Source organism: Plecotus auritus (assembly GCF_963455305.1).
Source record: "Plecotus auritus genome assembly, chromosome: 1".
Classification (NCBI taxonomy): domain Eukaryota; kingdom Metazoa; phylum Chordata; class Mammalia; order Chiroptera; family Vespertilionidae; genus Plecotus; species Plecotus auritus.
The window spans coordinates 213,705,355-213,722,235 of record NC_137770.1 but is presented as its reverse complement, the minus strand read 5'-3'; the positions used below and the strand labels follow the sequence as shown (position 1 = coordinate 213,722,235).

Below are 16,881 nucleotides of genomic sequence, written 5' to 3'. Positions count from 1 at the left end.
GGAAATAATTTCAAATTCCAGAAAAGAAATAAAAATAGTTCAGAGAACTCCTATATATACTTTATCCAGATTTACCAATTTTTAACATTTTCATCATTTTCTTTATCATATATAAGCATATCTTTTGATCCATTTGAGAGTCAGTTGTATACAGCATGCCCTTTTACGTCTAAGTACTTCGATGTGAACCTCCTACAAAGACATTCTCTTAAATAACCATAGCATAGTTACTTCAGGAAACCTAAAAATTGTGAAATATTTTTAAATTGTAAAATATTTTAATTAATGCCTATTTTCCAATTTTTTAATTTATCAAATAAAGTCTTTTATGGTTTTCTTCCTCCTCCAGTAGAGGATCCAATCCAGAGTCATATACTACACATTTAGCTGTCATATCTCCCTGAACTCTTTTAATTTAGAACAGTTGTCTTCAGCTAAATACCTTTTAAATTATCTTATCTTTACAAGATATTCTGCAAGGTAAGATTTTAATAGTTGGGTAATCTTGAGCAAAATATATAGGAAAGCTTCATTTAAAAAAAAGAGGTTCAGCCCTGGCTTGGTGGCTCAGTTGGTTGGAGCATCACCCCATATACCAAAGGTTGTGGTTAGGGCACAGGGGTTCAATCCCTGGTTGGGACACGTATAGGAGGCAACCAATTAATGTTTTTCTCTCGCATCAATGTTTTTCTCTCTCTCTCTTTCCCCCTTCCTCTCTTTCTAAAATCAATAAACATATCCTCGGGTGAGAATTAAAAAAAAAAGGTTCAGAAGATTTAGATGAGAGTATATGTCTTTCTATCCAAGAGTGCTTTTAGTAGGTATATATTTTAAAGCTTTACAATGAGGAGACTTCTAGTTTCCCCTGAGATTGGTATTTCTTGGATTCCTGGTTCATTTGGTCTCTTAAGATTTCAAAAAAAAAAATAACTATATATAATCAACTACTTAGACAAATAAATCTGGCCAATGATTTGATGACTATCTGTAAAGAATGAATCCAGAGAAAAATCACTATTTTCGACAAAATTCTCTCCTATAGTTAACAAAATCACCCAATCCCAGTAGGCAAACCTTAAAAAAAAACAAAACTAGAATCATTGTGATCGTGTATAGACAGTTATTGGACAACAGATTTTGTTCTTTCACTCAACAAACATTGACTGTGTGCCAACTATGTACCATGCCTATGACAGCTACAGGGGGATCTAGTGGTTAAAAAAATAGGCAAAATACCTATCCTTAGGAAACTTACAATTTAGTAAGTCTTAACAGTTATTATTTTCCCCTATTTTGAAAATGAAGCAACTAGGATTCAGAGCAGTAAATGTTTCCAAAGTCACAAAACTATGAAGTGCTCTAGAGGGACAAGAAACATAATACTAAAATCACAGTCTTTTGTCTCCTAATATAAAACTTAACCAGTCTCTGTCACTGCAGAAGAGCTCCTTAAGATTATCCTCGCTGAAACCGGTTTGGCTCAGTGGATAGAGCGTCAGCCTGCGGACTGAAAGGTCCCAGGTTCGATTCCGGTCAAGGGCACGTACCTTGGTTGCGTGCACATCCCCAGTAGGAGGTGTGCAGGAGGCAGCTGATTGATGTTTCTCTCTCATTGATGATTCTAACTCTCTATCCCTCTCCCTTCTTCTCTGTAAAATATCAATAAAATATATTTTAAAAAAAAAAGATTATCCTCGAAGGCTATTCATAGACTCCAAAAGGGACAATGTACCTCCATCCCCAACACTGAGTGCATCACCAAGTTTCCAAATACATTAGTACTTTCACTTAAAAATAACAGGAAATCTCCATATATTAGGAAAAAAGAAACTGTATAAAAGGTATAAATAATCTTTTAAAAACTTAAGATATTATGTTATCATTAAACCCTGGTAAAAACTGCGAGTACTATACTAATTTTCTCTCTCTCTCTCCCCCTCCCCCCCCCCCGCTTCATTTTAGAAGAAAAGTAACAGAAGAATAGATTTCTCTTTATTTTCTATTTTAAAACACCAATACATGCCACTGTAATTAGAAGATATTACACTTTCCCGGATAAAGGTATAAATAATATAAATAAGTCATTGAAAGTTGGTATTGATTCTCACCTCCCTCTAATATCCTCCCACTCATCTCTTAAAACTTAGCATCCAATCTAAAAAAATACTTCTCTAACCACATAGAGCAAAAGTCAGCTACTTATCCTGCAAAGGGTCACATAGTAAATATTTTTGGCTTCCTGGGCCTAAGGTTTCTGATACAACTACTTAACTCTGCCACTATAGCTTGAAAACAGCCATATACAATATGTAAAAAAAAAAGCTGTCTTCCAATAAAAGCTTTATTCACAGATGCTGACATCTGACTTTCATATAGTTTCCATGTCACAAAGTAGTAGTCTTCTTTTAAGATTTTTTTCTCAATATTTAAAAATGTAAACACTATTCTTAGTTCACGGGTCACACAAAAACAGGCAGCAGGCTGGACTGGTCATGTGTACACACCCCTGATGGAAAGACTTGCTTGTAAGCTGGAGCTGCAGTAGGTGACTGGTCCCTTTTTACCTTATCAACTGATTCTTTATATCTAAACCTAAAATCTGACAGGAAATAATTCTTATTCTACTTTTTAGTTATTTGCGAATTACCTTTCTTTATCTCAGAAAAATAGACAAAAAGTTATAAATCTTACTTTTGAGCAGTAAGTTTGAAAAATTACAGGAACTGCTGAAAATACTTTACATATAGAATGAATAACTTTTCACTTCTCATAAGAATGAAAATTCTAAGGTAATTAAAAGCTATCAAAGAAGGTAACAGATCGTGCCCTAAATATTTTTATAATACTTTGTCCTATGCTCCTTGCCAGGAGATTTCAAACCTCACTATACCAATAATTATGAAAAAAAAAAAAAAAAAAAAAAGATGGCATACCTCTTAGCTCAAAATGAAGGTTGAAGGTATCAGTGTAACTCACCAAGTTCTAAAGAGTCATCTAAGAGGAATGCAGAATTTTCCAAAGACATCTTACACTGTGACAGAATCAGCTTCCAAGTTTCGGCAGCTTTACAGGAAAAAATAAATAAATAAATAAAACTTCTGTAAAATAAAAGCCGCTGTGGAAATAATGCTAATCAAATTCTAAGTATACTCCAGTATTTTTTCCCCATCCATGTATACAACATTAATTGGGGTCTCATATGTGCCAGGAATTGGGGATGTAGCGATGAATATGTCAGATCCCATCACACTCAGGGAGCTGTCTGTAGGGCAATGCTAAATGGTATAAAAGGCTTTAAGAATCATGATGGTGTGAAGAGAAAGCATGGCAGATATGCAAACCAGTTTGGTGGAAATTGGTTAAAGAAGGCCTCCTTATGGAGGGGCATTTAATGCAAGCAGGAGTAAGATCCAACCAAATAAAGTAAGGGGGATGTGAGAGAAAGAACATATTTCAGTCAAAGAACGGCATGTTCAAAGGGCCAGAGAAATATGGCGTTAGTGTGGAAGAAAAAGAAGTCCAGTATGGCTGCTCGGAGTAAGAAAAGGGATGAGAGAAGGCATCTCTGAGCTGAGATGGGCAAGGGAGGAAAGTAAGAGGTGAAGCTGTCATACAGGACTGAAAAGCAGAGCCTATTTTAAACCCTTACACTTGACAACATATTTGCCATTCTGAAGCTCATCCCAGCCCCATAGCCTCAAGGCTTTGAGAAGGAAGCTGAGGTCAAGTCCTTGTGGAGGATCCTTTCAGGGCCTGAGGAAAGACTGCCCTGAGACAATAAAACCAACCTCCCTATGCATGGATGAATTGATCAACTGACCATCAGGGGCCCTCCTGCAGAACGATGGGGAAAAATCAGTCTCAGCATCATTTCCCATGACTAATTTAGTTACCAAGCACTTCATTATGTGTGAAGCCCTGTTCTAAGTGCTTTATACTTATTAACTAATTCAATCTTCATAACATTCCTATGAGGTAAGTACTATTACCTGGTGTTTCCAGTATGATTTTATGAAATAGTCTAAACATTACCATTAATTTTTATTAATCAAAATAAAAATTATCAGAAATATTAACACATTTTACCACAATATAAAAGCATTTTAATTACCTTTCTATCAGAAAAATACTATTATAACTATCAATTAACAAAAAGAAAAGACTTTACAACTTATTAGTTTGGTTATTTCTTTTTTTTAACTAGAGCTTCTATTAAGAAGAGAGGTGGAGAAAGTCTGTTCCTTGCTCCTTCAATAACTCACTATGATAGTTTCTATACACCCAATGGTGAGGGAAACACCAAATTCCTGCCCTAGTGGAGTTTTAGTCACTGAAATATAATGAAGATTGATACACTGTGGCAATTATATATTTGCAACATATTCTGTTTTTTTAATGAAGAACAAAAAAAAAACAGACAAAATGTGATGCAACAAAACAAAAATATCAAAACCTGAAGGGAGTGGACTGGGAATAAATAAAAAAATCACCTGTTAAAGGTGGACAAAGAAGGATAAAAAACTGCTCCAGTGAGGAACATACTAAGGAAGAATGGAAAAGAATATTTGCTCAAAGAACACAGAGAAATTGCAGTAATCAGTGCACTATAATGAAGATCCCTAAAGTAATTAAAACAGTTATGAAAATAAAAAGCAGATGAATTTTACACAGCAGAAGATTCAAGACTATAATGTAATGATGAATGATTAAACCTTAATCCAGCAGTCTTCACATGGGACCAGATGGTTTTAAGGGGATCAATTTTCAGATCTTTAATTTCCATAGTTACCAACCAGTTACTACAATTAATATCAAGGTCAGAGCATCACGCTGGTCTCTCCTTTCCTACACTTTATTTTATAATCATCTTTCTTCCCGTTCACAAGATAAAGATATAATGCTTACACATATAAAAATATCACTATAATGTACTTCCCTGAGATGCAGAAACATCCAGAACACTAAAGAAATAATTTGAAATATTGATTAGTGGAAGGAGGGTAACCTTTAATGGAATCGCCAAGGTGGTCCTGTCTTTCCTTGTCCCATACATTTTTGTTAAGGGCAATCCCTAATATTAAAAATGAGATATTTTGGCCCCAATATAAATTTTTCATTACGAAACTGATCTGAGAGAATACCAATAAAAACAGTGATGATAAATATTGAAGACAGCTACAACTTAGTTCACTCAATTAAAAAGTTTATGGCCAGACACCTTACATGAGTTATCTAGAGTTATTTAGAATTCAAGATCTGGGAAGCATCTTGAATTAGAACTCAAGATCTGCACTTTACCCATTTATCAGAGAAATGAGAAAGAAGTTAGTATATTATACCAATCACTTTTGCGTGATTTCAAGGAGTTGAAAAGAGGCCTATCTTCAAGCAAAAGTAATATACACCAATTTAATTATTTTACATTTTCTTAAAACATTTATTGAGAAACATTTTTATTAACTTTTGCCAAAAGAATACTGGACACAGTAAATCCATGTGTTTTTTTGCCTGGACAATTATTACTTTGCTCAGTTTTTCATTCCTACATGGACTCTATCTATCTATCTATCTATCTATCTAAAAGCCTAATATGCAAATTGTCCCTGCAGGAGTTCGACCGAGACTGATCGCTTGCTATAATATGCGCTGACCACCAGGGGGCAGCGCGGCACGAAGGAAAGCCCCAGCGGCAACTGGCAGCCAGCAGCTGGGGAAGGGAGGCCCCAGCAGGCAGCCAGAAGAAAGGCCCCGGCCGGCAGCTGGAAGGCCCCAATCAGCCCTGATTGGCGGCCAAGCCTAGGGACCCTACCCGTGCACAAATTTCGTGCACTGGGCCTCTACTTAGATATAATTTGGAAGGAATATACTGTAACTTCTACTGTAAATGATATACCTAACAAGATTATCAAATTTTTATAAACCTCACATTTACTAATGGCCAAACATCTCTTTTTATTTTTAATTTTCATTGGAACCAGTCTCACTCTAATATGTGTAATACTCATCCACGAACACATAAATTCTATGGAAAAAGCGGTCTCCTCTGAAGAGATATATTTACCGTATGTTTAGTAACTGTTTATAATAAAAAAAAAACCAATAACATATTTATGATGTACTCATAGTAATTATAATTTAGAAGAAAATGTTTTAACATTTAGACCATTATGTTCACAATGAACACTTTAAATTTCTATTTATATTCCTATTTTTTATATCCAAAAGCATTTTTTCAAGTGCTGAAAGAAAAGAAGTGCCAACCCAGAATCCTATATCCAGATAAAATATCCTTCAGGACAGAGGGAAATGAAAACATTCACAGATGAAGGAAAACTAAGAACTTGCCGCCAGTAGACCTACCCTCAAAGAATGACTAATGGAAGTTCTTCAAACATAAAGGAAATGAAAAAAGAAGGAATATTGGAAAATCAGAAAGGAAGAATGGAAAGAATAAGAACATGGAGAAATACAATAGACCCTCCTTCTCCTCTTAAAACTTCTATATTATCTTTGATGGTTAAAGCAAAAATATAACACTGTGTAATATGTTTCTCATTGTATGAAAAGAAAATATAAAAAGCAATTATACTAGAAATGGGAGAGGGGGCAAAGTGGACTTGACCAGTAGACTGTGATAAGCTATCCTATATAACAAAAGGTTAATATGCAAATTGACCCTAACAGAGGAACAACCAGAATGACCACTCGACCAGTCACTATGAGGCACACTGACCACCTCTCCGTCCCTTTCCCTGGCCAGCAGGCTCCCATTGCCCGATGGCAAACAGGGAACCGGGGGTGGGTGGTGGGGAATGCGGGCAATGCCAGGCCAAGGCCCCCACCCCACCAGTCGTCCCACACACAGAGGGCGACTGCAGCAGGGGCAGGGCTGGCGAGCAGGTGGTAACGGCCAACTACTTGGTCCTTCCCCCAAGCAGGCAGGCTCCAATTGCCTAATGGCAAACGGGGAACCGGAGATGGGTGGCAGTGTGGGGTGGGGCGGCTGTGGGCAGCCGGAGAAGATGGCCCTGATCACAGGCCAGGCCTAGGGACCATACCCGCTCATGATTTTCCTGCGCCAAGCTTCTAGTGTATACATAATGCCTAGAGTAAACAAAAAACAGCTATTCAAATAAATAGGAGCCAAAACATCCTATATAATAAAACCCTAATATGCAAATCGACCAAACAGTGGAACGACTGGTCACTAGGCGTTCATCCAGAAGCCAGGCTCATGGCTGATGAGCACAGCAGCAGTGGCGGGAGCCTCTCCCACTTCCACGGCAGTGCTAAGGAGCAGCAAAGCAGGTGGGTGGTAATGACTGAGGGGTCCCAAACTGCGAGAAAGATCCTGGACTGCGAGAGGGCAAAGGCTGGGCTAAGGGACTGCTCCCTCCAGTGCACAAATTTCATGCACCGGGCCTCTAGTTGTAAATAAATTGAGAGAGAATTCTAAAAAATGGTCAACTAACCCACAGGCTTCTCTTTACCTCTCCTAACTACTACTGAAAAAGGATTTAAAGTATAAGTTACTGTATTCCCAGGCAGGACAGGTGTTGCTCAAGTTTGAACACACTGATGAGTCACATACTCTAGGGGTAGAATTTTCAAAGTACTTACACTATTAGCTTTGACATTACTCTCATACATTGCTGGTGGGAGTAGAAATTGGTATAATTTTATGAGGAACAATATATCAACATCCTAACAAAATTATAAATGTCCTTACCCTTTGGTCCAGCAATATAATGAGTTATAACCAACAGTCTAAAAATGAACAGGATAGGAAAAAAACTCAGAGTACAGGGCACCTAGTAATGATAAGGGTATTTCCTAAAACTATTGTTTCAGGATTGTGTTGATGAATGTGTATATATATATGTACTGGGTCACAACATAAAATATATTTTTGACTATAGGTTGTGGTCAATGAAGTTTGAAAGCCATTGTTTCAGCTCATAAAGAAAGCCTGGGACAAAGGGACAGCTGGCACTTTGGGAAGGGAGGGTTCAATTCCAAGACATGAAGAAGTGAAAGGGAAGTAGGCCTATAAAGAGAAAAAGCAAACACAAGGTAGTATGCTATCAAAGTACACAGAGCCATGAAAAAACAGGGCCTATCTGGGGGTGAATGCAAGGGAGAAGAGGACGGGAGAGAATTTATCTGAGAGAAGCATAGAAGTACAAAAAAGGAATCAATCTACAAAATAAAAGAGATTATGAAGAGGTGAAATGTCAGTACATTATGAAGAACAGAACGCAGATCCAAGTGTGTTAACAGGCTGAAAAGAACTAAGGAAAGCACAACCCAAAATTCACACATAAAGGGATACAGTGGAGATCTGACTCAATGGTCCTGAGACTCTAGGCTCAGAGTTAGGAGATAAAGAGGCTGAAAACAGGTGATCTAGAAAAAAGTTGCACCCTTCCCTTCTCTGCACCCCTTCCCTAGCTAAGGGCCCACCCTTATCCGTAGGCCCCAAACTGCAACACTTTTCTACAGAAATCTAACACATTGCTAAGAAAGAAACTGGGTTTTCTGGTATGGCTGTTAGTATCCATATAGCATGACAATCAGCTCCTGAGGTTAACAACAGGTTCTGTGCTCTTATGCTCTAAACCTAAATTTGCCAGCAGACAAGATGCTTCATCTATGCCCAAAGAATTACCAGTCTTTCCAACAAGAGATGGCAATTAGAAAACAAATCCACCTATACAACACGAAAGGAAACACAAAGCAGCTACTTAAAATAATCAAGATAATCCTTTAGCAATAAACATGAATCAGCCCTAGCACATTTGGCTCAGTAGTTGGGGCATCAGCCCATGATCTCAAGGGTTGAGAGTTCAATTCCACTTAGGGGCACGTGCCTCGGTTGTGGGCTTGACTCCCAGCCCCAGTGGTGACTCCTGGGTGAGGCAACCAATTGATGCATCTCTCACATCAATTTTTTCTGTTTCTCCCCCTCCCTTCCACTCTCTTTAAAAATCAATGGAAAAAATATCTTAGGTGAGCATTAACAAAAGAATAGTAATAAGATAAATATGAACCGAAAATGATCCTCAAATATTTAAGGAAAAAGAGCCAGGAGAGAAACCAAGATGCTAAACACCTAAACTGCTGCCTCGCACAACAATATCAAAACTACAACTAAAAGACAAAACGGACACCATCCAGAACCACAGGAAAGCTGGCTGAGTGGAAATTCTACAAGTAGAAGAAAAGAGGGAAGCACACTGAGACTCAGAGGAGCTACAAAAGGCTGAGGTACGGAGGCTCACACGTGGAGAGGAAGAGTGGCTGTGTGCACGGGCGGCTGAGTGTGCGGCTGGCTTCCTAAAGCGGGAGGGAGACGGAAGCTCCCAAATGCATTGAACTCCAGTCCCAGGTGAGACCCTGGGAAACCAGACTCATTCAGGGGGAATCTGGACTGTCAGGAAAAAGAAAGCAGACTGAGACCCGGGAGCTGCGTAAGGCAGAGGTCTGGAGACTCGCGCGCGCAGAGAGGACTGACTGCTGAATGCACTGGAGGCTGAGTGCGTGGCTGGCTTTCTAAAGCGGGAGGGAGACAGAAGCTCCCGACTCATTGAACTCCAGTTCCGGGCAAGTTTCTGGGAACCCCGACTCATTAGGGGAGAAACTGGACTGTCTGGCAGCGGGTGAAACTCGAGGGCGGCTTTCTCTCAGAGGTGCTTGCAGTGAATACCGAGGGACACTGAGACCCAGGGGCCTCATAGGGCAGGGCTGACGGGAAACCAAGGCTGCCTACTCCACCCTGAAACTCCGCCCCATCCAAGCTGAGCACAGAGACTTTTGCAATTTTGCAAGTCTTGTCTTATAAGAGTGTCTCCAGCACAGAAGTGTTCCCAGCATAGACACAGCTAAACCTCACAGCCAGTTGGCCTGGAGGTCAATTCCTCCCAGTGATACCAACAACAATCAAGACTTAACTACAACAAGGCTGAGCGCACAGTCCACAAAGGGGTGCACCAAGAGTTTCCACCTCAGGTAACTGGGGAGGCTGAGCCACTGTGCCCTAGAGGACACCTAGCACACAAAGCTACTCTACCAATTCAGGGAAGCAGCAAAAATGCAGAGACAAAGATACAGATCACAAATGAAAGAAATGGCCCTAACCGGTTTGGCTCAGTGGATAGAGCGTCGGCCTGCGGACTGAAAGGTCCCAGGTTCGATTCCGGTCAAGGGCATGTACCTTGGTTGCGGGCACATCCCCAGTGGGGAGTGTGCAGGAGGCAGCTGATCGATGTTTCTCTCTCATTGATGTTTCTAGCTCTCTATCCCTCTCCCTTCCTCTCTGTAAAAAAATCAATAAAATATATTAAAAAAAAAAAAAAACAAATGAAAGAAATGAAGGAAAACAAACGACTGGATATAGAGTTCAAAACCACGGTTATAAGGTGTTTCAAGAATTTCCTAGTAAAGGCCGATAAATTTAGCGAGACCCTCGAGGATATGAAAAAGGACCAACTAGAAATTAAACATACACTGACTGAAATAAAAAATATTATACAGAGACCTAACAGCAGACTAGAGGACTGCAAGAATCAAGTCAAAGAGTTGAAATACAAAGAAGCAAAAAACACACAGCCAGAAAAGCAAAAAGAATCCAAAAATTTGAAGATAGTGTAAGGAACCTCTCTGGGACAACCTCAAGCATATCAACATCAGAATTATGGGGGTGCCAGAAGAAGAGAGAGAGCAAGATACTGAAAACCTATTTGAAGAAATAATGACCGAAAACATTCCCCACCTGGTGAAAGAAATAGACTTACAAGTCCAGGAAGCACACAGAACCCCAAACAAAAGGAATCCAAAGAGGACCACACCAAGACACATCATAATTAAAATGCCAAGAGCAAAAGACAAAGAGAGAATATTAAAAGCAGCAAGAGAAAAACAGTTAATTACCTACAAGGGAGCACCCATACGACTGTCAGCTGATTTCTCAACAGAACTATGCAGGCCAGACGGGAATGGCAAGAAATATTCAAAGTGATGAATAGCAAGAACCTACATCCAAGATTACTCTACCCAGCAAAGCTATCATTCAGAACTGAAGGTCAGATAAAGAGCTTCACAGATAAGAAAAAGCAAAAGGAGTTCATCACCACCAAACCAGTATTATATGAAATGCTGAAAGGTATTCTTTAAGAAGAGGAAGAAGAAGAAAAAGGTAACGATAAAAATTATGAACAACTAATACATGTCTATCAACAAGTGAATCTAAAAATCAAGTGAATTAAAAATCTGATGAACAGAATAAATTGAATATAAGAGAATCAGGGGCATAGAAAGGGTGTGGACTGACAATTCTCGGGGGAAAGGGGTATGGGAGGTGTGGGAAGAGACTGGACAAAAAGCGTACACCTATGCATGAGGACAGTGGGGGAAAGGTAAGGGCAGAGGGTGGGGTGGGAACCGGGTGGAGAGGAGCTATGGGGGGAAAAAAGAGGAACAATTGTAATAATCTGAACAATAAAGATTTATTAAATTAAAAATAATAAAAAATAAAATTGAAGTTCAGATAAAAAAAAAAGAGTAGCCATAAAAAGAGCATTAAGGAGATCAACTAACCCCAGAAGAATCATATATTATTCAGGGTACAGAAAAAAAAACCAAAACAAAATATCCTTAGAAACTCCTGAAGAAACTGCATTCGATTAAAAAAGAAGAAAAAAGGGATGTACATTTATTTAACGAACAATAATATAGATTTCACAGCACTAAGAACTGTTGTAAATGTTTTACAAATGTAAAGTCAAACTATATAATGTTTATACACTGAGTGGCCAGATTATTATGATCTCTGAACACTTAATAATCTGGCCACTCAGTGTATATCCTATATAATAAAAGGCTAATATGCAAATTTTCCCCTCGACCAGGAGTTCGACCAGCAGGCAGACCAGCCAACCGCCCATGTCCCCTCCCCCTGGCCAGGCTGGCCAGACCCCACACATGCACGAATTCATGCACACGAAATTCGTGCACGGAGGTGGGTGTCCCTCAGCCCAGCCTGCACCCTCTCCAATCTGGGACCCCTCAAGGAATGTCCGACTGCCCGTTTAGGCCTGATCCTCAGGCCTAAACGGGCAGTCGGACATCCCTCTCACAATCCAGGACTGCTTACTCACCTGCCTGCCTTCCTGACTGCCCCTAACCGCTTCTGCCTGCCAGCCTGATCACCCCCTAACCACTCCCCTGCCAGCCTGATTGAGGCCTAACTGCTCCCCTGCCAGCCTGATTGCCCCTAACTGCCCTCCCCTGCTGGCCTGGTCACCCCTAACTGCCCTCCCCTGCAGGCTTGATCGCCCCCAACTGCCCTCCCTTGCAGGCCTGGTCCTTCCCAACTGCCCTCCCCTGCTGGCCATCTTGTGGTGGCCATCTTGTGTCCACATGGGGGCAGCCAACTTTGACCACATGGGGGCAGCCATCTTGTGTGTTGGAGTGATGGTCAATTTGCATACCACTCTTTTATTAGATAGGATATATATATACACACACATATATATACATATATATATATATACACACATATATACACACACACACATATATACATATATATATATTGAGTGGCCAGATTATTATGCATTCAGAGATCATAATAATCTGGCCACTCAAGTGTATTCAAATTAATTTAAAGCAAAATCTCGAAGAGATATTTGCACACTCATGTGAGTTGCAGCATTATTCAGAAGAGCCAAGATGAAAACTACCAAAATGTCCACTGACAGATGAATGGATAAAGAAAATGTAGGCTATATAAATAATCGAATATTATACCACCTTAAAAAAAGGAAATCCTGTCACATGCTATAAAATGGATGAACCTCAAAAACACTATGCTAAGCAAAATAAGCTTACGGAAAAATGCTGCATGATTCTATTTACATAAGGTATCTAAAGTGGTCATTATCATTAAAACAAAATCATAGAAAGCAGAAAGGTAAATGCAAAAGGCTAGGGACAGGAGGGAGAGAGAATCTGTGTTTAATGAGTATAAAGTTCTACTTTTGCAAGATGAAGAAGTTCCAAAGATCTGTTGTATAACAATGTGAATACACTTAACACTATTTAACACTACTGAACAGTACACTTAAAAATGATTGAGATGGTATTTAATGTTGTTTTTCTAACAATTTTTAAAAATAAAAGCAGAATTATATTTATAATTAAGTGGTGAAATATAAAAAAATGCAAACATGATTAAAAGTGTTTGCTTCCTGCTAATGACTACTATTGCTCACATAGTTATGGAGCACTTCCATCATCACCGTCAGTTCTATTACACAATAATGGTATAGAGAAGTCCTAGTGCAGTAGAACTAGAAAAATTACAAAAAGAGAAAAAAAAGCTTGCCTACCTTGTAAATTATTGTGTTTGTTCTCTACTTCTGTTTTCTATGTTTCATTCCACTTGGCATTTCTTTGCTAATACACTGTGTTTATTGAATGCAAAGCATATTTTTTCTGGTTTCCTTTCATTTCCTAAAATACGCTTTATTTTGAGACATTTGTCTTTTGCATGTTACATTTCTGTCCATTTCCTTTGGCAGAAGTTACTTAGGGCTGTGCAAATTTTTGGTTTTTAATTATGTCAATTGTACATCATTTTTTAAGTGGAAACTTACGTTAGTTTCCTAGAGCTGCCAAAACAAAGAAACACAAACTGTGTGGCTTAAAACACAAATACTTACTCTCCCACAGTTGAGGTATGAGCTGCTATACCCAATTTATTGAGAGTTGTTATCATGAAAGGATGTTTAACTCTGTCAAATGCTTTATCTGCATCTATTCAATAATTGATCGTGTAATTTTTATCTCTCATTCTATTAATGTAGTGTATTAATTTGACTCATGCATCCCAGGGATAAATCCTACTTGATCACACGCAGTGTATGATCCTTTTAGTGATCTGTTGAATTCAGTTTGCTAGTAATTTTTGTTGTTAATTCTTGCATCTATATACATCAGAAATATTAGCCTATAATTTTCTTATATTAATCTGGCTTTGGTAGCAGGGTAATGCTGGTCTCATATGCTTCAAAGTGCTCCTTCAATTTTCTAGATGGGTTTAAGGAGGACTGGTGTTAACTACTCTAAATGTTTGGTAGAGCCTTAACCAGTTTGGCTCAGTGGATAGAGCATTGGCCTGTGGACTCAAGGGTCCCAGGTTCGATTCCGGTCAAGGGCATGTACCTTGGTTGTGGGCACATACCCAGTAGGGAGTGAGCAGGAGGCAGCTGATCTATGTTTCTCTCTCATCGATGTTTCTAATTCTCTATCCCTCTCCCCTCCTCTCCGTAAAAAATCAATAAAATATTATAAAATAAAAATTAAAAAAATAAATTTTTGGTAGACTTCATCAGTGAAACCATCTGGTCCTGGGCTTTTCTTTTTTTGAGAGGCTTTTGATTAGTTCCCATCTCCTGATTATTGATCTGTTTAAATTTTCTATCTTACCTAATAAAAGAGAATCATGCAAATTAACCATCACTCCGCTACACCCACAGCCAATCAGAGTGAGTATGCAAATTAACCCAACAAAGATGGAGGTTAATTTGCATATGCAGGCGTGGAGCGGAGCAGAGCGGAGCAGAGTGAAGCCTGCTATGAGGGGAAAGGGGGCAACGGAGGGAGCTACTGTAGTGGTACTTCAGACAGAAGCGAGGACTTGCGGCTCCAGGTGGCCCGGAAGCGAGGAGGTGCCGGCTCCGGGGCGGCCACAGAGCGGGGACTTGCCAGCTGCCAGGCGAGCCGGGAGCGGGGACTTGCCGGCTCCCGGGCGGCTGGGAGTGAAGCGAGGGGAAGGAAGGCCTTTTCTTGCACGGATATCATGCAACGGGCCTCTAGTTTCTTCATAATTGTCTTAGTAGATTGTACATTTCTAGAAATTTATAGTTCTAGTTTAAGCAATTTCTTGGCATATAAATTGTTCACGGTAGTCTCTTACGATGCCTTGTATTTCTATTGTGTCCATGGTAATGTCTCTTCTTTCATTTCTGATTTTATTTATGAGATTTCTTTTTTCTTTGTCTAGCTTTTAATGGTCAATTTTATCTTTTCAAAAAAACAGCTGGTAGTTCCACTGATATTTTATATTGTTTTCCTGCTATTTCATTTATTTCTGCTCTGATCTTTATTTCCTTCCTTCTGCTAACTTTGGGCTTAGGATGTTTTTTCTACTTCCTTGAAGTGCAGTTAGGTTATTTGTCATCTTTCTTTTTTTATTCTAGGCTATAAACTTCCCTCTTAAAACTGCACCCTGGCCAGTACTCAATGGTTAGAGCACCAGCCTGAGCATTGAGGGTTGCAGGTTCGATTCTTGGTCAAGGGCACAGGAGGCAACCAATCGATACATTGATGTTTCTGCTGTTTCCATTTTTGTTTCAAGGTATTTTTTTCTCTTTTGATTTCTTCTTTAACCAACTGATAGTTTAGTTGAGGAGTGCATTATTTAACTTCCACATATTTGTGAATTTTCCAGTTTTCCTCCTGTTATTGATTGGTCGTATCATATTGTGGCTCAAAAAGATATTTGGTATGCTATCATTCTTAAATTAGCTAAGGCTTGTTTTATGACCTAACACATGACCTATCCTGGAGAGAGTTGTGGGTGCGTTTGAGAAGAATGTATACATTCTGCTGATGTTGGGTGGAATGTTTTGTATTTATCTGCTAGGTCAATTTCATCCAAAGTATATTTCATGTCCAGTATTTCCTAATTGAGTTTCTGTCTAGATCAGTGGTTCCCAACCTTTTTTTGGCCCCACCTAAGTATCTCTAAAACCTTGATGCCCGCCCTGTGACATATAATTATTATTCAAAAAGTGAACTCCTATTCACATGGAGGAAGCCTAAAAGGCCATTAACTTAGTCTAAACAAGCTTCCAAAAAACATATCCGTGAAAGAGAAAAATAAAACGAAAGGAAGAAATCACTAAGAAATTGTTAAAAATATGAAGTGATATGAAAAAATAGCAAATAAAGTTTCAAAACATGTAATAGAGAACTGAAATGCATAAATATGTCACTATATATATTTATATACTGTATATGAGGCCCCTTGAACCATAAGAAATGCAAAAAATTCACTGTTAATAACTCATTCTTGAATTGCCCCCCTTAAAAGTCAAATTGCCCCCCCTGTGGGGCATGTGCCCCACAGTGGGAACTACTGATCTAGATGATCTATCCATTGCTGAAAAGTGGGGGTATTTTAGTTCCCAACTATTCTACAGTTGTTCTATTACTTGTTGCTTAATATATTTAGATGCTCCAAAGTTAGGTGCATATATATTTACAATTGTATATCCTCTTGTTGAATTGACCCCTTTTTGTTACATAACTAGAGGCCCGATGCACGAAAATTCGGGAAAGAGTAGGCCTGCGGGTACCAGCTTCCCTCTGGCACCTGAGACCCGGGTTTCCCTCCTCCAGCTGCCGGTAGGCACCCAGAACCTGGGCTGCTCTCCTCCTCTGGCCGCCCACAGGCACCTGGGACCTGGGCTGCTTCCCTCTTCTGGCCACCTGCAGGCACCCAGGACCCTGGCCAGCTTCCCTCCGGTCCCAGCTTTGTCAGGAAAGACATCCATAAGACATCTGGTCTAATTAGTATATTACCCTTTTATTATTATAGATAATCTTTATTTGTTGTTATAGTTTTTTACTTAACGTCTATTTAATAGTTACCCGATCTCTTTGGTTTGCATTTGTGTAGAATATCTTTTTCCATCCCTTCACTTTCAGCCTACATGTGTCCTAAAAGTGAAGTGAGTCTTGTGGACTCCATATAGTTGGGTCTTTTTATTTTTAGTCAATTCAGCTGCTTTATTACTTTTCCTTGGAAATCTTAAT

General features: G+C 39.3%; 1 protein-coding gene across 6 annotated transcripts in view; it reads right to left on the bottom strand.

Annotated features, from left to right (window-relative positions):
- CLOCK (clock circadian regulator) overlaps positions 1-16,881 on the bottom strand; it is a 156,819-nt gene that overhangs the window by 113,828 nt on the left and 26,110 nt on the right. For 3 of the 6 annotated variants that reach the window (XM_080640203.1, XM_080640200.1, XM_080640205.1), the window contains exon 3: positions 2,977-3,063. The exons of 2 other annotated variants lie outside the window; for them this stretch is intronic. The gene's annotated coding sequence lies outside the window, so the exon portion shown is untranslated. Of the gene's footprint in view, positions 1-2,933; positions 3,064-16,881 lie in introns of all 6 variants that reach the window. One more of the 6 variants, XM_080640202.1, reaches the window with a different exon arrangement.